Here is a 22,288-nt window from a genome sequence, read left to right as displayed (position 1 = left end):
GGAGAAAGGGGAACCCTCCTACACTGTCGGTGGGAATGCAAGCTGGTGCAACCCCTCCGGAAAACAGTATGGAGTTTCCTCAAACAGTTGAATATAGAGCTACCATACGATCCAGGAATTGCACTACTGGGTATTTACCCCAAAGATCCAAATGTAGCGATCCGAAGGGGTACGTGCACCCCAATGTTTATAGCAGCAATGTCCACAATAGCCAAACTGTGGAACGAGCCAAGATGTCCATCGCCAGATGAATGGATAAAGAAGCAGTGGTATATACACACAATGGGATGTTATGCAGCCATCAAAAGGAATGAGATTTTGCCATATGCAACGACATGGATGGAACTGAAGGGTGTTATGCTGAGTGAAATAAGTCAATCAGAGAAAGACATGTGTCATATGATCTCACTGATATGAGGAATTCTTAATCTCAGGCAACAACCTGAGGGTTGCTGGAGTGGTGGGGGGTGGGAGGGATGGGGTGGCTGGGTGATAGACATTGGGGAGGGTATGTGTATGGTGAGCGCTGTGAAATGTGCAGGACTGTTGAATCACAGATCTGTACCTCTGATTCAAATAATGCAATATATGTTAAGAGAAAAAAAGAAGAAAATAGCAGGAGGAGAAGAAGGAAAGTGAGTAAATCGGAGGGGGAGACAAACCATGACAGACGATGGACTCTGAAAAACAAACTGAGGGTTCTAGAGGGGAGGGGGTTGCGGGGAAGAGTTAGCCTGGTGATGGGTATTAAAGAGGGCACGTTCTGCGTAGAGCACTGGGTGTTATGCACAATGAATCATGGAACACTACATCAAAAAGTAATGAAGTAATGTATGGTAATTAACATAACAATAAAAAATAAATAATAATAAAAAATCCACTCCTTGGAAATCCAAGCTGTTGGGACAAAGGCATAGAAACCACACCCACAAATTAATAAAGGACAGGCATCCGGTTAGCCAGATGTTGCAGATCACCACCAATCTCACAAAGTCACTCCACAGTCAACTCGAGATCTGTGCTCTCCCCAGGATTACGAGGTACGCCACATTCTTCCAATACTCCATCCTTAGAACAAACCTTTAACTGTCCTCGTCAGTCCTGTGTGCAGGCTCACAGTGAGCCCTGCCAAAGCCATACACCTTCTTGAGAGCACTCAGCCTCTCACGCCTATCCTAGCAGATGGGGGTGCTGTTCTCCCTGACTTCTGTACCAACTAGAAAATACTTTGAACAAGTCTTGTCATACTCCATGCAAAAGGCATATTCTTCATCTACAACATTATTGACTATGAAAGACCATAGATTCCTCGCACCTTCTTGAACCTGGGTAAATTTTAGATACAGGGTGGCCAGAGCTATATCCCCAATCCCCATATCCCCCCACACACACCCCTACCTTGTGTATTCCAGACCAGTTTCCATCAACGTTGCTCATTCTCAGCCATTGTCTCTGTAGAAGAGTAGAGTAGTACTGAGGTGCTGGGACTGAGGTGCTAGGTCCTAAGCCAGCACCTTGGACCCACTCACTACCAGAAATCAATACTCATTTTATCAACAGATGCATCACAGAAGACATTGCCACCACAGCAGTTAGAAAAGTCACTACAACAGAGGACCTAACAACCTGTACCAGTCTCCACGGCCCCACTCCCTGGCTCCAGGGATTGGCCCATCCATGGGCACGTGACCTGGTCCCAGCCAGGGAGGTGACAGAAACCTTGGGTCTCAGCCTGCAGAGCAAAGCATGGGGTGGAACACCCAGTACAGGGGCTTTTCCATCACGACTGCAGAAGTGGCATAGGCCAGGCCAGTGCCAGCGCCACAGAGGGCCCAGGAAGCCAGGGCCTCGAAAACACTGCTGTGGGCTGAATCAAACTTGTCCTGAAGCGCACACGTGCTAGGTCCTCCACTGACTCATGAGAACCATAAATGTGTTCATGATATTGGCTGGAACATGATGACCATCTGCGTGGTATATACGCCGCAAGATACACCCACTAGGCAATGGGGACATATTCAGGCAAACAATACCTACATGTACTTCAACCACAGACAAACATCTTGTGGGAAGCTAGAGGCATACAGAGAAATGCGGGGGAGTTCCTGAGGCCTTAATTGTTAGTCAGTCTTGCTATAATCTTTCCTTTCAAGTTTAGGGGCCGTGGTCAGGCTGGATAGATCCCAGTGTATGCCCACGCTGCCATTTGAAAATAAGAGCCCTGTCCCCCATCGTCCATCAGGTTGCAAATCTGGGGTGTGGGAAACTGCCATCCATGGGCCAAATGTGGCTTCCCCCTCTATTCTGTAAATAAAGTGCAGCTGGCACATTAGTTATGGATGATCTGTGGCTGCTTTCAAGCCACAATGCAAGAGTGGAGTCACTGTCAGGGAGACCATGTGGATTGCAACGCCTAACAGAGAATCCTTACAGAAGATTTTACAGAAAAGTCAGTGCTGATCCCTGTTTAAAGGGTAATATTATCATGTCACTCCTTTGAGCAGAACGTGGCGCTTCCTGGGTAAAAACTAATTTCTTTACCCCCGTAGCAAGGACTTCCATCATTTTAGCCAGAACTCCATAACCATCCTCCTCTATTTCTACCTTTAATGGCACATCTACATACCTGCAGCCCAATGGGAATTCACTGTAGTTTACATGGGAGTGATGCTCAGAAACGGAGGTGCAAGTGTGAACGTGTGATTGTGAGTGTGTGTTGAGTTTTCGTTAGCCACAGTATGCAAGTAGAACACAATACAGTAGCATGCTTTCTATCTCACAAGGATGGCCACGTTATGTGGTTATATAATGATATCAGAAAGAATCCACCTTCATAGAACAAACTTCATTTAGGAAGACTCTCAAATCCCTTGTCCTGGGCACTATGCTCCACCAAGGCTGGGGGCACACAGAGGAACAGAGACTCACCCTGCCCATCAAGGTTTTGAAGGGTACCTGCTATCCCAGGAGAAAAGATCCTGAAACCATTCATCTACCTGTCATCCAGCCAGGCAGCTGTGAGAGAGACCTACTCCTACAGGAAGGACAGACCGAGAAACAACACATGACAGCATGCTGCGACAAGTGCCACTGCAGGGGACGCTCAGGAGGACTGGGAGTGTGAAGGGTTGGCCAGAGCAGGGGCAGGGGGACCAGAAATCATCCCAGACGATGATCAAGGCTGTGTCACTACAGGGGACGGTCAGGAGGACTGGGGTGTGCCAGGTTGGCCAGAGAAGGGGGTAGGTGGCCCGGGAATGATCCAGGAGGAAGATCGCAGATGTGCCACTACAGTGGATGCTCAGGAGCCTGGGGGTGTGCAGGGTTGGCCAGAGCAGTGGCAGGGGGACCGGGAATGCTCCAGGAGGATGATCAGGGCTGTGTCACTACAAGGGATGGTGAGGAGGACTGTGGGTGTGCAGGGCTGGCCAGAGCAGGGGCATTCATCTTTAACATTCAACTCTGATGAATCCAGATGCAAAAATTCTCAACAATATATTAGCAAACTGCATTCAAGAACACATAAAAAGGATTATACATCATGAGCAAGTAGGATTTATCCCTGAAATGCAAGGATCATTAAATATACACAAATCAATAAATGTGATACATCACATTAATAAAATGAAAGGAAAAAAATCACCTGATAATCTGAATAGATGCAGAAAAAGCACTTGACAAAATATATCATTTAATAAAAACCCTTAGAGATCGGGTATAGAAGGAACGTACCTCAATATATTAGAGGCCATACGTTATAAGCCCATGGCTAACAGTATACTCACTGGTGAAAAATTGAAAACTTTTCCTCAAGGAGCAGGAATAAGATGTAGATGCCCACACACACCACTCTTATTCAGTTTGGTACTAGAAGTCCTTGCCAAAGCAATCAGGCAAGACAAAGAATAACAGGCATCCAAATCAGGAAGGAAGAAGTGAATCTGTCACTGTTTGAAGATAATACGATTTGGTATATAGAAAATCTAAAAGGCTGTTTGAGTTCAGCCAAGTTTCGGGATACAGAATCAAGTTATGGAAATCATTTACATTCCTGTACACTAAGAATGAAACATCTGAAAAATAAATAAAGAAAACTACTCCATTCAAAATAGCAACAAAAACAATTAATATTAGGAATCAATTTAACCAAGGATGTGAAAGTCCTGTACACAGAACTAGAACACTTTGCTGAAAGAAATCAAAGAAATGCAAATACAAACAAATGGAAAGACATCCTCTGTTCATGGATCAGAAGAATGTATATTGTTAAAATGTCCTTCTTGAGGAAAAAAGAACAAAGCCATAGTTACCACACTTCCTGACTTCAAACTAAACTCCAAAGATTCAGGAATAAAAACAGTATGCTACTGAGAGGAGGAGAAAGATGACAGAGGAGTAGGAGACCTAAATTTCATCTAGTCACAGGAATTCAGCTAGATAGGGATGAAACCATTCTGAACACCTACGAACTCAACAGGAGATCAAAGAGAAGAATAGCAACAACTCTCTGAACAGAAAAGCGACCACTTTCTGGAAGGTAGGACATGCAGAGAAGTGAATCCGAGGCGATATTTGGGAGGATAGATGGCAGGGGAGGGGGTCTCCGTCAGCCACTACTAGCAAGTGATAGAGCAGCGGAGCACAAAATCGGAACTTTTAGAAGTCAGCTCTGCTGAGGGATGTCGCTCCAGTGGCTAAGAGGAGGGCGGAGCCCTCGCTGGGACAGTGTGGTCTCAGGACCCTCGGGGTCACAGAAAGACCGGGGGTGCCTGAGTGCGGCAGAGCTCCCAGGTATCAGAGCGGGGAAGCTGGCTGCAGAGACAGAGCCAAGGAGTGGGCTCTCAGCTCGGGGTTGCCATAAAATGTGATCCACAGCACAGTCGGGCCGCTGCTCCTCCAGCAGGGACCTAACAAGTGGCAGATGCGGGGAGACTCCCCTTCCTCCCCCAGGAGGATCGGCGCCAGCGGGCAACGCAGGAATCTCCTGGGTTGGAGACTCCACACGGGGTCATGTGCCAGAGATAGAAACGCTACGCTCGGTCACAGGCCGGGTGAACACAGAGTGAGGCCAGAGACCAGGGAGACAGGAGTGATTGACTGCTTTTCTCAGGGGGCTCACTGAGGAGTGGGGTCCCAAGTTCTCAGCTCTTCTGGGGTGGAGATTGGGAGGCTGCCATTTTCACTCTCATCCTCCAAAGCTGTACTGAGAGCTTGCAGGGAACAAAAGCTCCCGAGAGCAAACTCGAGTGGATTACTTAGCCCGAACCGGCAAGGGCAGGGCAGTTCCGCCTCCGCCAACAACACTTGGGAACCACGCCAACAGGCCCCTCACCCAGAAGAACAGCAAGAACAACCAGCCAAGACCAAGTTTACCGATCAATGAGAATGGCAGAACTCCAGCACTAGGGGAATACTGCACCTAGAATTCATGGCTTTTTTCCCATGATTCGTTAGTCTTTCAAAGTTAATTTTTTTATTTTTCTTTTCTTCTTTTTCTTTTTTTTGAATTTTTCTCTTTCCCTTTTTCAATCAACATCTTATCAATCCCTTTTTTTAAAAAAAATCTTTGCAACGAACCATGAGAGATGATGGACTCTGAAAAACAAACTGAGGGTTCTAGAGGGGAGGAGGGTAGGGGGATGGGTTAGCCTGGTGATGGGTATTAAAGAGGGCACATTCTGCATGGAGCACTGGGTGTTATGAACAAACAATGAATCATGGAACACTACATCAAAAAGTAATGATGTAATATATGGTGATTAACATAACAATAAAAAATTAAAAAAATCTTTTCATTTTTCATTTTTAGAGTCATATTCTATCCCTTCATAGTAGTTAACCTTATTTTTGGTATATATATATATATATATAAGTCGTTCTCTCTTTAAAATTCTGGGATACAGTTTCTTCTAACAGACCATAATATACCCTAAATCTCTATCTACTATATGGCTTTGTTCTAGTCTCATGCCTGATCACTTTCCCTCCCTTCTTTTTTAAATCCTCTTCTTTCTTTTTCAAACAACTTCATACCAATTCCTTTTATAAAATCCTTTATATTTTTCATCTTTAGAGTCATTCCATCCCTTCAGCATATTTGCCCTTATTAGTGTACATATATAAGCTTTTCTTTTTTAAAATCTTGGGAGGCACTTTCTTCTGATCATATTTGATCATATTCTGTTTTTGTTTTTTTATTTTTTATCTTTTCTTTTTCCTTTTTTTTTTTTTTTACTTTCTTTTACTTTTTTTCCCCCAGTTTCAGGTTTCTTCTGATTTGTTTAATGTATATTTTTCTGGGGTCATTGTTACTCTGTTAGCATTTTGTTCTCTCATTCATCTATTGTCCGGATGGACCAAATAACAAGATGGAAAAAACCACCCCAGAAAAAAGAACAGAAGCAATACCGACTACCAGGGACCTAATCAATATGGACATTAATAAGATGTTGGAACTAGAATTCAGAATGACGATTTTAAAAATACTAGCTGGGCTTGAAAAAAGCATGGAAAATATTAGAGAAACCCTTTCTGGAGATATAAAAGAACTAAAATCTAACCAAGTCGAAATCAAAAAGGTTATTAATGAGGTGCAATAAAAAATGGAGTCTCTAACTGCTGGGATAAATGAGGCAGAAGAGAGAATTAGTGATATAGAAGACCAAATGATGGAAAATAAACAAGCTGGGAAAAGGAGAGATAAACAACTACTGGATCACGAGGGCAGAATTTGAGAGATAAGTGATACCATAAGATGAAACAATATTCGAATAACTGGGATCCCAGAAGAAGAAGAAAGAGAGAGAGGGGCAGAAGGTATATTGCAGCAAATTATAGCAGAAAACTTCCCGAATTTGGGAAAAGAAAAAGGCATCAAAATCCAGGAGGCACAGAGAACCCCGCTCAAAATCAACAAAAATGGGTCAACACCCCAACCCATTTTTTTAAAAGATTTTATTTATTTATTGGACAGAGACAGAGACAGCGAGATCAGGGACACAAGCAGGGGGAGTGGGAGAAGGAGAAGCAGGCTTCCCACTAAGCAGGGAGCCTGATATGGGACTCGACCCAGGACTCTGGGATCATAACCTGAGCCGAAGGCAGCCGCTTAATGATTGACCCACCCAGGAGCCCACGACCTATATTTAATAGTAAAACTTATGAGTATCAGAGACAAAGAGAAAATCCTAAAAGCAGCTCGGGAGAAGAGATCTGTAACCTACAATGGTAGAAACATTAATTGGCAACAGACCTAACCACAGAGACCTAGCAGGCCAGAAAGGACTGGCATGATATCTTCAGAGCACTAAACGAGAAAAATATGCAGCCAAGAATACTATATCCAGCTAGGCTGTCACTGAAAATAGAAGGAGAGATAAAAAGCTTCCAGGACAATCAAAACTAAAGGAATTTACAAACAACAAACCAGCCCTACAAGAAATATTGAAAGAGGCCCTCTAAGTAAAGAGAGAGCCTAAAAGTAACATAGACCAGAAAGGAACAGAGACAATATACAGTAAGAGTCATATTCCAGGCAATACAATGGCACTAAATTCATATATTTCAAAAGTGACCCTGAATGTAAATGGGCTAAATGCCCCAATCAAAAGACACAGGCTATCAGATTGGATAAAAAAACAAGGCCCATCAATATGGTGTCTGCATGAGACTCATTTTAGACCAAAAAACACCATCAGAATGAAAGTGAGGGGGTGGAAAACAATTTACCATGCTAAGGGACGCCAAAAGAAAGCTTGGGGGGCAATCCTTATATCAGACAAATTAGATTTAAACCAAAGACTGTAATAAGAGATGAGGAAGGACAATATATCCTACTTAAAGGGTCTATCCAACAAGATCTAACAATTGTAAATATCTATGCCCCTAACATGGGAGCAGCCAATTATATAAGCCAATTAACAACAAAAGCAAAGAAAACACATTGACAACAATACAATAATAGTGGGGGACTTTTACACCCCCTTCACTGAAATGGACAGATCATCTAAGCAAATGATCAACAAGGAAATAAAGACTTTAAATGAAACAGTGGAACAAATGGACTTCACAGATATATTCAGAACATTCCATCCCAAAGCAACAGAATACACATTCTTCTCTAGTGCCCATGGCTCATTCTCCAGAATAGATCACATGCTAGGTCACAAATCAGGTCTCAACCAGTACCAAAAGATTGGGATCATTCCTTGCATATTTTCAGACCACAATGCTTTGAAACCAGAACTCAATCACAAGAGGAAAGTCGGAAGGAACTCAAATACATGGAGGCTAAAGAGCATCCCACTAAAGAATGAATGGGTCAACCAGGAAATTAAAGAAGAATTAATGGAAAGAAATGAAAATGAAAACAGAACTGTTCAAAATCTTTGGGATGCAGCAAAGGCAGTCCGAAGAGGAAAGTATATAGCAATACAAGCCTTTCACAAGAAGCATGAAAGGTCTCAAATACACAACCTAACCCTACACCTAAAGGAGCTGGAGAAAGAATAGCAAATAAAGCCTAAACCCAACAGGAGAAGAAAAATAATAAAGATCAGAGCAGAAATCAATGAAATAGAAACCAAAAGAATAGTAGAACAGATCAACAAAACTAGGAGCTGGTTCTTTGAAAGAATTAACAAGATTGATAAACCCCGGGCAGACTTATCAAAAAGAAAAGAGAAATAACCGAAAACTTTTCAGAATATAGGGATAAAGGGTACATACCTCAATAACATAAAAGCCATCTATGAAAAACCCACAGCGAATATCATTCTCAATGGGGAAAAACTGAGAATTTTCCCCAAAGGTCTGGAACATGGCAGGGATGTCCACTATCACCGCTGCTATTCAACATAGTATTTTAGAAGTCCTAGCCACAGCAATCAGACAACAAAAAGAAATCAAAGGCATCTGAATCAGCAAAGAAGCCAAACTCTCACTCTTGGCAGATGATATGATACTTTATGTGGAAAACCCAAAAGACTCCACCCCAAAACTGCTAGAACTCATACAGGAATTCAGTAAATTAGCAGGATATAAAACCAATGCACAGAAATCAGTGGCATTCCTATACACCAACAACAAGACAGAAGAAAGAAATTAAGGAGTCAATCCCATTTACAATAGCACCCAAAACGATAAGATACCTAGGAATAAATCTAAACAAAGAGGCAAAGAATCTGTACTCTGAAAACTATAAAATACTCAGGAAAGAAATTGAGGAAGACACAAAGAAATGGAAAAACATTCCATGCTCATGGATTGGAAGAAAAAATATTGTGAAGATGTCAATGCTACCTAGAGCATACTACACATAAGGCAATCCCTATCAAAATACGATCCACTTTCTTCAAAGAAATGGAACAAATAATCCCCAATTTTGAATGGAACCAGAAAAGACCCCAAACAGCCAGAGGAATATTGGAAAAGAAAAGCAAAGCTGGTGGCATCACAATTCCGGACTTCAAGCTCTATTACAAAGCTGTCATCATCGAGACAGAGTGCTACTGGCACAAAAACAGACACATAGATCAGTGGAACAGAAGAGAAAGCCCAGAAATGGACCCTCAACTCTATGGTCCACTAATCTTTGACAAAGCAGGAAAGAATGTCGAATGGAAAAAAGACAGTCTCTTCAACAAATGGTGTTGGGAAAATTGGACAGCCACATACAGAAAAACGAAACCGGACCATATACTTACACCACACACAAAAAGAGACTGAACATGGTTGGAAGACCTAAATGTGAGACAGGAGTCCTTCAAAATCCTAAAGGAAGAAATAGGCAGCAACCTCTTCGACCTGAGCCACAGCAACTTCTTCCTAGAAACATTGCCAAAGGCAAGTGAAGCAAGGGCAAAAATGAACTATTGGGACCTCATCAAGATAAAAAGCTTTTGCACAGCAAAAGAAACAGTCAACAAAACCAAAAAACAACCACCGGAATGGGAGAAGATATTTGCAAATGACATATCAGATAAAGGGCTAATATCCAAAATCTATAAAGAACTTATCCAACTCAACACCCAAAGAACAAATGATCCAATCAAGAAATGGGCAGAAGACATGAACAGACATGTCAGGTTAAGGTTGCGTTTTGTCAGCAAGGTGTGAGGGTGTCTTGGGGCCTGAATGACAATCAGATCCATCAATCCAGGGTTGTTGAGTGTTAGAATCAGGGCCAAAACCAGGGTTAAGAGTAGGGTCTGATCTGAGTGAGGGATAGTCTGGGTAATGGTTGGGTTTTGGAGTCAGGGTCAGAATCCAGTTTGTCAATAAGGGAAGATCAGGGCAAGGGTCATATTTAGATGCCTCTGAGTTTTATGGTCAAGATCATGATAAGAGTCTGGGTGAGGATTATGGTCAGAATCATAAGTCAAGGTCAGGGTTGGAATACAGTGTGTGAGGTTGAGGTTCAGGGTTAATGAAACAGGGTCATGGTCAAGGTGAGGGTCAAGGTCAGTGTCACAGTGAAGTTGGTCAGCAATCCCTTCCCCACCACCCAGCACCACGTGCAGCTTTTGCAGATGCCACCTCCTGAAACGCTCTCCTGCACTGATCTCACCTTCTTGGGAGTCCTCAGTGTTGCCTAACCCTCCCTGCAGACCTCCACAGGGATACAGGTGTCACGAAGGCAGGGATCTTGGAACAGAATGCTTTGTCCATTGATGGATTCCAAGCACTCAGAAGAATCTGTGGCCTACAGTAGGTGCTCAATTGAAAGCTTATTAATAAGCAACGAGTATCCATAATGTATTTCTGGATGGAAAAGGTACATCTGGAAATAAAATAAACTGTTCACAGTAGTTCTCTCTATAGAAGAATTACAAGAAACTTTCATGGTTTACTTGACACATGTCCATATTGTTTAAAATTATAAATAAATTAATGTTGATTATTTTATAATGACCAAAAAGGGATTCTTCCACTTTGAGAAAAAACAAAGAACTCCAGGTAAAGTTCCGGTAAAGTGACAAGAGACTCATTGCACTGTAGCTATTACCCAAGCCTCAAACAACTGGCAGCCTGTTGGGGAGCCTTGGAACATCTTCGAAGAAACCTTATTCTAGTTCTCTTCTCTAAGGAGGAAAGACAAACCAAGAGGCAAGAAAACACAGGTCTATTTATTCAACAGCAGCTTTGAAAAGGAATCCTTGAGACAGTGAGGGGATGTATTTCCCCATTTCTACTTCACTCCTTTCCCATATGGTTCAGTCCTTCACAGGTTAGAGCCTGATGCAGAAAAGGTGACTGCCTTAGATGTACTTATATACGACCTTGGAGGGCACACTCTGGAGGTGCAGACGGACGGGACATTTGTAAAAGTGGGACAGCAGAGTCTCACTGTAGCCCACCAGGAAGTAGAACTTGTGTGCAGGGAGCTGCCTCAAGACCAGGACACAGATATCCAACTGGATAGCCCAGCGCTTTAGGATCAGCTGGTCGACCAGACACCCTGGGAATGCCCAGCACGAACTTTCGGAGGAAAACATCCTCCACTGTTCACTCTGCAGCATGGTTCTCCCCATCCAGGTTACCTGAAAGGAGAAGGTCACCTCGAAGTCCCAGCAGAAACTCCAGAGTTAATATCCAAGTGCACTGGCCACTCAATTCCACCCCCACCCTGGCTTCTTCTCTCTTCTTCTACAAGTGGAATAAAAATAAGAACACTTTAAAGTTCAAAGTACATTATTTCATAACATTCACAAATAAATCCTGTGAAGTAAGTATTATGGGTTATCCTGGTTTTGCAAAATGGAAGAATGAGGACTTAATAGCGCACAAAACTCAGATGATCCTCTCCTGTCTAGAATTTCCCCACTCTTTTTGGATGTTTACAGAAGCACTGGCCATCCCATGGCCCAGAGAGATGAGGCCAGCAGCTACTTCTGAGACTGGGGACATGAGCTCTCTCAGCATCCAGGGACATGGCTATAAAGACCCAGGTTTGGGGGACACCTGTGCAATACCATGGGACTCAGCCTGCCACCCTGACAGAAACCACGCCATTTGGAACTCCAGAAAAGCATTCAGAGCAGGAGAAATCTGCATGCCCATCCAAGTGAAACCCCACATTTAGTGGCCCCCTGACGGCAAAACCTGAGCCTAACACTCATCCTGACCCACACCTTCAACTCAGACCCACAGGAAGCTCGCACATCATGGGCAGATCCCTGCTGAATGATCCTAAGCCTTAAATCTAAACCTAGGTTGACTTCTGAGTGGTCTGTCCACAGAAGCCTGGCTCCAAAGCCACTGAGATGGGGACACCTGAGCAAGACCAGAAGACGCAGCCTGTCACCCAGAAGGAAAACAAGCCATTTGGAACTCCAGAAAGCATTCAGAGCATGAGTACACTGCATGCCCATCCAAGGGAACCCCCACTTTCATCGGCCCCTTGGCCACAATCCATGAGCTTGACACTTACCCTGATGAACGCCCTTAAGTCAAACCACCCGTACCGCACCACAGCGCCGGCTGTTCGGCTTGCCATGCTGCCAGGCCATAACCGTCACACTAGGGAGGCTTCTGAGTGGTCTGTCCCCAGAGGCCTGGCTCCAAAGCCCCAAGGACTGGGGACTCCTAGCAATACAAGAGGACTTAAACAGCCAACAAGAAGGACCTGCCAACTTAACCCGCCATTTAATCTCTGGAAAGCATTAAGAACAGGGGAACTCTGAATGCCCATCCCAGCAAATCCCCACATTCAGCACTCCAGTGGACACAATCCCTTAACCTGAAACTCACCCTGACCCACACCCTCAACTCAGAAGCAGCGGAAGCTCACTGCAGCGCCTGGAGATTGGTACTGACATTCCTCTAGTCCCTAACCCTAAACCTACGGTGGCTTTTCAGGGCTCTGTCCCTAGAGACCCCGATCCGAACTCCATGGATTGGGGACTAATGAGCAATACCATAGATTCAACCTGCCACCCAGATGGATTCTGTGAAAATGGACCTCTGGGAAGCATTCAAAACAAGTGGTATTCGGAATGCCAAACCAAGGAAATCCTACTTTCAGTGGCCTGTAGGCCTCAAAACCTGAGCCTAACACTCACCTTGGCCCATGCCCTTAAAACAGAACCCTGGGAAGCTCGCCACTGCCCCAACAGATCAGCATGCCATGCCCCTAGGTCTTACCCCAAACCCTAACATGGCTTCTAAGGGGTCTGTCCCCGGAGGCCTGGTTCCAAAGACCCAGGGATTGGGGACCCCTGAGCAATAGCAGAGGACTCAGCCTGCCACCCAGAAGGACACTGAGCCATTTTGAACTCTAGAAACATACAGTGCCGGAGAAATCTGCATGCCCATTCTGGCGAACCCCCACATTCTGCAGGCTCCCTGGCTGCATGAGCCTAACACTCACTTGACCCACACTCTCAAATCAAACCCCTGGGAAGATCACCCCAGTGCCAGCAGATCGAGCCTCCCATTCCTCTTGGCCCTGACCCTAACCATAAGGTGGCTTCTGAGGTCTATGGCCTCAGAGGCTGGGCTCCAAAGCCCCAGGGATTGGGAATACCTGAGCAATACCAGAGGATTCAACCTGCCACGCAGAAGGAAACCACACCCTTTGGAACTGTGGAAAGCTCTCAGAGCAGGAGATCTCTGCATGTTCATTCCAGCAAACGGCCAATTTCCATGGCCCCCTGGAGGCAAACCCTGACCCTGACACTTACCCTGAACCATGCCCTTAACTCAGACCCAGTGGTAGTGATAAGGAAAATCTGTGACTTAAGATGGCGGACCGAGCCAGGCAGAGAGTCCCAGTCCTTGCCCCGGGGCTCTTTCAGGTGCTTCTCCCTGCCCTGCTTTGTGTATGCACCAAAAGTGCCACGTGTGCAGAAGTAGAAGTGTATTAATTGCCCCCTTTGTGCTCAGGGCTCAGATCATTGGAGATCACTCTACTCTGAAACTGCTGGCATTAAATAAACCTCCTATCCTCCAAGATCTGGGGTGCCGCTAGGTTCCTCCATGGGCGATCCAGTCCAGGTTCCATAACATTTGGTTCCCTGACCAGGAAACCCAACCACACTGGCCCACTGTTGCCACCGGTTTGGGGCAATGGCGGGGTGGTGACAGAACGAGGAATTGTAATGGAGAAGGCATACCCTAATATTTGGCAGTCTCCCGCCCCAGTCGCCTTGGGCTGGCCCCACTCTGCTGTACCCACTGGACTCGAGGAGACTTAGCAGGCGAGGACCTGGTCCCGATGTCACATTCGGGTGGGCCATGGGTCCCAGGATCCAGACAGGCCCACCCCCATTGTGGTGGAAGGGGAGCCTGATCACCTCCCAGAGACCTCTTGGAGGTCTCACAGGTAGGGATTCTCAGGGAGGAAATGTAATAAATTCTGGAGTGTGAATGTGGGAGTGAATATGCAGTCCGACCTGGCTTGCTCAATTGGACTGATTCTGTGAGTCCATGGGCAGGCACCCTTAAGGTCCCCAGAAGTCTACGGAGTCTGAGTGGGCCTGTCTGCAATTCCGTGGTGAATGGCATATAGTTATGGCGGCATCAGAATAGTTTCCGATCATATGTCACAACACTGAGAGAGCTATGGCTAAGCCTCACTCAAGCTCCTTTGGGACACGGCCAGACAGGCATCTGATTGGTCTCATCTCAGTTGGCACCCTCCTCCTTTGTCTGTCTCTGCGCCACCGCACACTGGGACAACACCATGGGGTCAGGGCAGAGTAAACCTATGGTTCTAGAGACCATGATCCAAAATTTCAAGAAGTGGTTTTCAGGAGACTATGGAGTCAGGAAGAACCCCGGCAAGTTAAGAACCCTATGTGAATTGGAATGGCTCACCTTAGATGTCGGGTGGCCTTCAGAAGGGACATTGGATGCCCCAATGATACTTTGAGTATGGCGAGTCATAACAGGAGAACCAGGACACCCTGACCAGTTTCCGTACATTGACTTCTGGCTAGGAACTGCTCAGACCCTTCGCCCCTGGATGCGATTTGCTTGCAATAGGCAGGGACAGGCGAGGGTCTTAATCGCCTCCTCCAAGTGACCTAAAGAAAATCAGCAAAAGCCCCAATCTCCACAAATCCTGGTCGGAGATCCCAAGGATGAACCGACCCTGCCCCCACCGTACGTACCCCCAAGACTGCCTACACATGGCCCTTCAGCTCCAGACACACTGCCGCCATTGGTTTCACCAGCGCCCCCAGGCCCAGAGGATCCACTGGCGCCCCCAGGCCCAAAAGATCCACTTTCTCGAGGACCAGCAGCCAGGCTATGCCCGAGGCCAGTCACAAGCACCCTCCAAATGCCGGCAGGAGAGACGCAGGAACCCGATAGGCGCGATGAAGAATGGACGGTCCAACCCAGCCATTCCACGATGTTATTATCAGCCCTTCTCCACAACCAACCTCCTCAACTGGAAACATAACACCCCATCCTACTCTGAGAAACCACAGGCCATGGTAGACCTCATATAATCCCTCTTACAGACTCATCGGCCAACCTGGGACGACTGCCAACAGTTACTCCGCACCCTGTTTAATACAGAGGAAAGGAGGAGAATAATGAAAGTTGCACGGCAGTACCTGGAAGATCATGCACCAGTGGGAGTCATCGACCCTGGTGCCTGGGCTAACACAGCCGCACCCAAAGAGCCCACAGCATGGGACTTCACCACACCTGAAGAACAGTCCCACATCCGCCAGTATCAGGAGGCCCTCCTCCGGGGAATCCAGGCAGGAGCTAAGAAACCCATGAACATGACTAAGGTATCCTCGGTCACAACCAGGTGAGTCCCCTGTGGACTACTACAAAAGACTATGTGAAGCCTACAGGATATACACTCCTTTTGACCCCGAGGCACAGGAAAGCCAACAGATGGCAAACTCCACCTTCGTGGTTCAGGCTTCCTCAGACATCAGAAAGAAACTTCAGAAACTAAATGGTTTTGCCTGGATGAACATCACCCAACTAATCGAGATTTCCAATAAGGTCTACATGAACAGGGAGGTTGCAGCTGAAAGGGAAGCCCACAAAAAGATGAAAGAAAGTCAGCTTCCATGCTGCCACCCTGAATGAAAAGGACAGCATAAAATGGGGAGACCCCAGCCACTGAAAGGGGGGAAGCCCAAAACCCACTTGGCAAGGTATCAATGTGCCTACTCTAAAAAGAAAGGGCAGTGGAACAACAAATGTCCCAAACGGGGAAAGGCTCAGAAGCCCAGCCGCTACAAGGAAGAACCCCGAGGGGAGGACCTCATAGGCCTTGTGGGAATGGACTCAGACTGAGGGGGACCAGGCTCTTTCTTCCTTGGCCCCCATGAACCCACGTTCAAAATGAAGGTGGGGGGCCAACCAGTGACTTTTATGGTTGATCCTGGAGCCAAGCACTCTGTTGTCACCTCCCCAGTGGCACCTTTCAGCAATAGGACTGCAACCATCCTCGGCGCCATGGGGATACGGGTGGTACAACAGCCCTTTTTCCAGGCTCGCCAGTGCAATCTCGGGAGCCACAAGGTCCAACACGCATTCCTTTTTCTGCCTGATTGCCCCATTTCTACTGGGCCAAGACATACTCTCCAAGCTTAGGGCTCAGAAAAACTTTGAGCCCACTGGACACACTAGCCTCCGACTGAACCCAAGGCAAGAGGAGACGGCGTCCCTAATGCTAACAATTACCACACCAAGGGAAAAAGAATGGAGGCTATTCTGTGCCCAGGCCCAACCTAGCAGCCTGCCAGAGTGCAGACTTGCCTTCGCTTCAGTATGGGCTGAAAACAACCCACCTGGACTAGCCCAGAATTGGGCCCCTATCATTGTTGAACTGATCCCAGGAACCCAACCTCAGAGGCAAAGGCAATACCCCCTTCCACAAGAAGCTAAGTTCAGCGTCCAAGAACATCTGACCAAACCAAAGAAGCAGGTGTTCTAGTCGAGTGCCAGTCAGCCTGGAATACCCCACTCCTGCCAGTCAAGAAGCCAGGAGGGGCATACCGAACAGTTCAAGACCTAAGGCCACCAACATGGTGACCATCTCTCTGCACCCGGTGGTCCCGAATCCATACACCCTCCTCGGCCAAATCCCAGGTTTGGCCAGATGGTTCACTTGCCTAGATTTGAAGGATGCCTTCTTCTGCCTCTGCTTAGCTCCCCAGAGCAAGCCACTATTTGCCTTTGAATGGTCTGAACATGATACAGGGCGCCAAATGCAACTGACTTGGACGTGACTCCTGCAGTGGTTTAAAAAACTCACCAACCCTCTTTGGGTAAGCATTGGCCATGGACCTTGCCAGCTTCCCAACAGGGGCCACATGATGCACCCTCCTCCAGTATGTGGATGACCTCCTCCTTGCCAGTTACACACAAGAAGACTGCACAAAAGGCACAAAGGCCCTCCTACAGCTCCTGCCAGACTCGGGGTACCGAGCCTCATGGAAGAAGGCAGAAATCTGCCAACAACAGGTCTGACACCTTGCTTTCCTCCTCACCCAAGGGAAAAGAGAACTAGGGCCGGAGGGGAAAAGGGTCATCATCTCCCTTCCACAGCCCCAGACAAAAAGGGGCCTATGAGAATTAATGGGGCCTGCAGGATTCTGCCACAGCTGGATCCCTGGATTCTTGGTAATGGCAAGACCAGTGTATGATCTCTTAGGGGGACCAGTTCGAGAACACCCTACCTGGACTGAGGAAGCAGAAGCCGATTTCACAGAGATAAAGACCACACTGGGGCAAGCTCCAGCCCTGGGTCCACAAGATGTAGAAAAACCCTTCAATCTCTTTGTGCATGAAAAGGAAAAAATAGCGCTTGGGGTACTCACCCAGACTGTTGGACCCTGGCAATGGCCAGTTGCTTACCTGTCAAAGAAACTGGACCCCATGGCAGCGGGATGGCCGCCATGCCCCAGGGTGCTGGCAGCCACAGTCCTACTCATCAAGGAGGAAGACAGACTCATCCTGGGTCAAGAACTTAACATCAATGTCCTTCATGCAGTTGTGTCCCTCATGAACGCACAGGGACACCGCCTCTTTTCCAACTGTCAGCTAGCACAATACCAAGGGCTCCTCTGAGAAGACCCGCAGGTCACCCTCGAAACAGTAAGGACATTAAATCAAGCAATGCTTCTCCCTACAAAAGAGGGGAAACCAGACCATGACTGATCTGAGGTGATGGATGAAGTCTACGAGAGCCATCCAGATCTGCGGGATCAAGCCATAAAGAATCCAGAGCTCACTCTGTTAAGTGACGGCAGCAGTTACCTACAAGAGGGTGCCCGGAAAGTGGGTTATGTAGTAACTACAACCACTGAAGTCCTAGAAGCTAAGGCATTACCAGCTGGATGGCCAGCTCAACGGGCTGAATTATAGGCCTTAGTCCGAGCCCTCACCCTCGGTGAAGGGAAAGAAGTCAACATCTATACTGACTCTTGGTACACCTTTGCTACTGTACATATACATGGAGCCATCCACAAGGAAAGGGGCCTCCTGACCAGAGCAGGAAAAGCTATTAAGAACAAAGAGGAGATACTGAGACTCCTCGAAGCCATCTAGCTTCCAAAGAAGTAGCAATCCTGCACTGTAAGGGACACCAGAAAGGAGACAGCCCCATAGCACAGGGAAATTGTCTGGCAGATGAGGCAGCCAAGACCACAGCCAGTGAGGACATGGACAGAGCCCCTTCCCTCATCATGGTCCTAACACCCCCGGAAGAAGTCCCTCCATACAGTTACACTAAAAAGGAAAAGGAATGGGCCATGGCTGAGGGTGCCACCCTGACTGAAAAGGGATGGTGGGTGATGCCAGATGGGCACATCTTTGTTCCAACAGCAACTGGAGGGCATCTAGTCAAGGAATACCACCAACTCACTCATCTGAGAAAAACTGCATTAGAGGCCCTTCTCAGGAAGCACTACTACATCAGTCAGCTGCCAGCACTATGCCGAGCATGAGTGAATGATGCATAACATGTGCTAAAATTAATGCTCGGTCGGCACCATGGCTCCCATCAGGTGTCTAGAGGATGGGAGCAAACCCCTTCGAAGAACTAGAGGTAGACCTCACAGATGTGCCACCAAGCAGGGGGTTCAGATGTCTCCTAGTAATGGTATGCACATACTCTGGGTGGTTCAATGCCTTCCCAACTAGGATAGAGCAAAGCTGGGAACTAGCTAATGTCCTCTTGTGGGAGACCGTGCCCCAGCTCGGCCTGCCATTAACATTCCATAGTGACAATGTACCCGCATTTGTGACAGACATTGCACAGGTCTTGACCAAATCTCTCAATATCACCTGGAGACTCCACACCACTTACCGGCCCCAAAGTTCAGGGAAAGTAGAGCAAATGAATTGCACCATAAGGGATCCTTAGCAAAGTTTTGTCAGGAGACTAACCCCCCATGGCCGGATCTCCTAGCCCTGGTTCTCCTGCAGGCTCGCTGCACACCTGGGACATCAGGTTTCTCCGGATTTGAATTAACCTATGGATGGCCTCCCTGTACTTGGGAAGCCTTCCAGGAAACTTGCATTGGGTTTGAGATAAAGGGATAAAAGAGCAGCTTCAGGCCCTGGGGGCCACCCTAAAGAAATTACAAAAGTACACCATTGAAAGGGCCCCAATCTCCTTAGGATCTCAGGTACACTCCTTCCAGACAGAGCACTCAGTTTGGGTCAAAGATTGGAAGAAAGACTCCCTCAAACCACCGTGGAAAGGGCCCCACACTGTTTCTTTAAATGCGCCTAGTGCCCTCAAGGTCTCGGGTGTCACCCCGTGGGTCCACCACTCCAGAGTAAAGAAAGCTCATCAATTGGACGAGGAGCCGCACCAGTGGAGAGTCCAGACAGACTTCAGGAACCCACTACGGCTTCACCTTCAACGAGACCCCACCGATTGATGGACACCTGTTCACCGTGGTCCCTGCCTCTCATCGGCATGATTTCCCTCATCTTGGGAGTCGGACTCTACACTGTTGCCCCTCCTGACTGGACTTTCCCCCAGATACTTGCTACTGTCATTGCTTATTGGGTGTCCCTAGGGTGTATTACTGCATTTGCTTGTCCACGGTTTTCATCTGCTAATGGGTTAGCCATGATGGCTCTCTCTAACTAAGGTCACAGATCCCAATATTCCTGGCCCTCTGCTGTCTACTCCTGAGCACATTTCACCATGGTTTTCCTGGCCCCAGTCAGTCCCGGTCTTCTGCTACCTGGTGAGCTGTTCCTCCGCACTGCCTCTAGCTTGCCCAGCCAGGCAAGGGGGACAAACTCTCATATCACCGTTACTGGCAAATGGACTTCCCAGCTTATCCCCTCAATTCCGCACCAGCACCCCCACTGATTCTTCCACCTGGGATGGGCACACAGCAAATGTTAACTTCTATTTTGATGGATGCCAGCTTCTTGATACCACCTGGGAACATCACAGACGGTGTTCCTACCATGGCCCACACTCAGATTACCAGCTGGTAGATATCTACATCTGTGGGGGCCCTATGCCTCAACAGCCAAACACCTGCCCTCAGTTCGGCTCACAAGCCTGGGGATGTCCATCATTGGTGGCGACTTGGCTGGGAATGGAACGATGGTCCACCAGGTGGTGGCACCTCAAACAGTGCAATGACATCCATATTTCCTTGTCACGCAATGCCACCCCATCCTCTCACTCTAACAATAACTGTATACCGCTCCCCCTCTCAGTCTTAGAACCCAATGCCACATCATGGGCTACAGGAATCATTCTCCTATTGGGCCAATATCACCTTATGGGGATGGACGCCATGGCCAAAGTTATGATTAAGTCCATGTTCACGCCAAGCCTTACAGTCAACCCCCAGAGTCCGAAAATAACTCACCCTGTCACATCCCTGGGTCCCCCATCCCCACAGAGCAAGCAACTATAGCGCAACTGTCAGGTATGATTAAGACCTCCCACCAAGCGCTTAACCACTCAAATCCACCCCTACCGTCTGACTGCTGGATTTGTATAAAGCCTGGTCCCGTCCAATACCTAGGTGTCATCCTCAACCAATCTACTGTGTCACCTCCCACCTCAGTACCGGGGACCTCAGATTATCCCTTTCTGGCTCTGGTACCGCTGTATGGCAACACTTCTTCTCCCATCATGGGCCAAAGTCAGGTCTGTGTGCCTAACAACCCTTTTCTGGCTTGTGATCAAGGTGTATACATCTGCACCACCCCGCACAATCAGTCATGCACACGTGCCAGTCTCTTAACCGATTTTCAGTCTTCCCTGGGGGCGATGCCCCACTCATATGGAGACCCCCTAGCCACCCTTGATGCTCCCCCGTGGCCGACCCTCTTATTGTGAGCCTGCTGGCTGCATCATGTGTTTCCCTCGGCGCCACTGGCTTCAGGATATCTCAGGTTCTGTACCAGGAGTTAACTCAACAACCCGCGGCGAAGTTTTCTGCCCTTGCTCAGTCGGCCCTGGCCCTGCGGCACCAACTCGATTCACTTGCCTCAGTGGTCCTCCAAAACAGGTGTGGGCTCGACCTACACACGGTCATGCCGGGGGGAGGGCTCTGCCTCTTCTTACAGGAGGAATGTTGTTTCTATGCTAATGAGTTGGTGGTGGTCCAAGAAATTCTGACCCAATTACAATAATGAGTACATCGCTGGTGGGAATCACTCCAGCGGACAACTTGGTGGGATACTCTGTCACAATGGTTCCCTTGGTTCGCCCCCTTCATTGGCCTCCTGCTATTGCTTCTCCTCATAGTAGCATTTGGTGCTTGTATTCTTAATACCCTTACAAGGTTTATCACTACTCAAATTGCTAAAATCAGACTCCAGTTACTCCTTACTCACTATCGCTGCTTAGAAGATGATGATGATGATGCCCTCTAAACTAGGTGTTTAAGGGAGCATCAAGGATGGAATAATAAGGAAAATCTGTGTCCTAAGATGGCCGACTGAGCCAGTGACACAGTCCCAGTCCTTGCCCCACAGCTCCTCCGGGTTCTTCTCCCTGCCCCGCTTCACACGCCAAAAGTTCCAAGTATGCAGAAGTAGAAGTGTATAAATTGCCCCCTTTGTTTGTGCTTGGGGCTCAGACCTTTGGAGATCACTCTCCTCTGAGCCCACCAGCATTAAATAAACCTCCTATCCTCCACGATCTCCAGGTACCACTTGGTTCTTCCATCAGGCCATCCAGTCCAGGTTCTGTAACAGAAGTGTGCCATATTGCTGGCGGATCGGTCCTGCCATGCCCCTATGCCCTAAACCTGACCCTAGGTGGGCTTCTGAGGTGTCTGTCCCAGGAGGCCTGTCCCAGAGCTCCAGGGACTAGAGACACCTG

General features: G+C 47.4%; 1 pseudogene; it reads left to right on the top strand.

Annotated features, from left to right (window-relative positions):
- Window positions 1–19,865, top strand: part of LOC114203159 (acrosin-like) — a 35,908-nt pseudogene extending 16,043 nt beyond the window's left edge.
- The last annotated feature ends 2,423 nt before the right edge of the window (window positions 19,866–22,288 follow it).

Source organism: Eumetopias jubatus, unplaced genomic scaffold (genome assembly GCF_037043125.1).
Source record: "Eumetopias jubatus isolate StellerSeaLion01/CBP00866 unplaced genomic scaffold, mEumJub1_p1.0 scaffold_52, whole genome shotgun sequence".
NCBI classification, from domain to species: Eukaryota; Metazoa; Chordata; class Mammalia; order Carnivora; family Otariidae; genus Eumetopias; species Eumetopias jubatus.
Note: the sequence above shows the minus strand (reverse complement) of the source record. Positions and strands in the feature narration are given on the sequence as shown.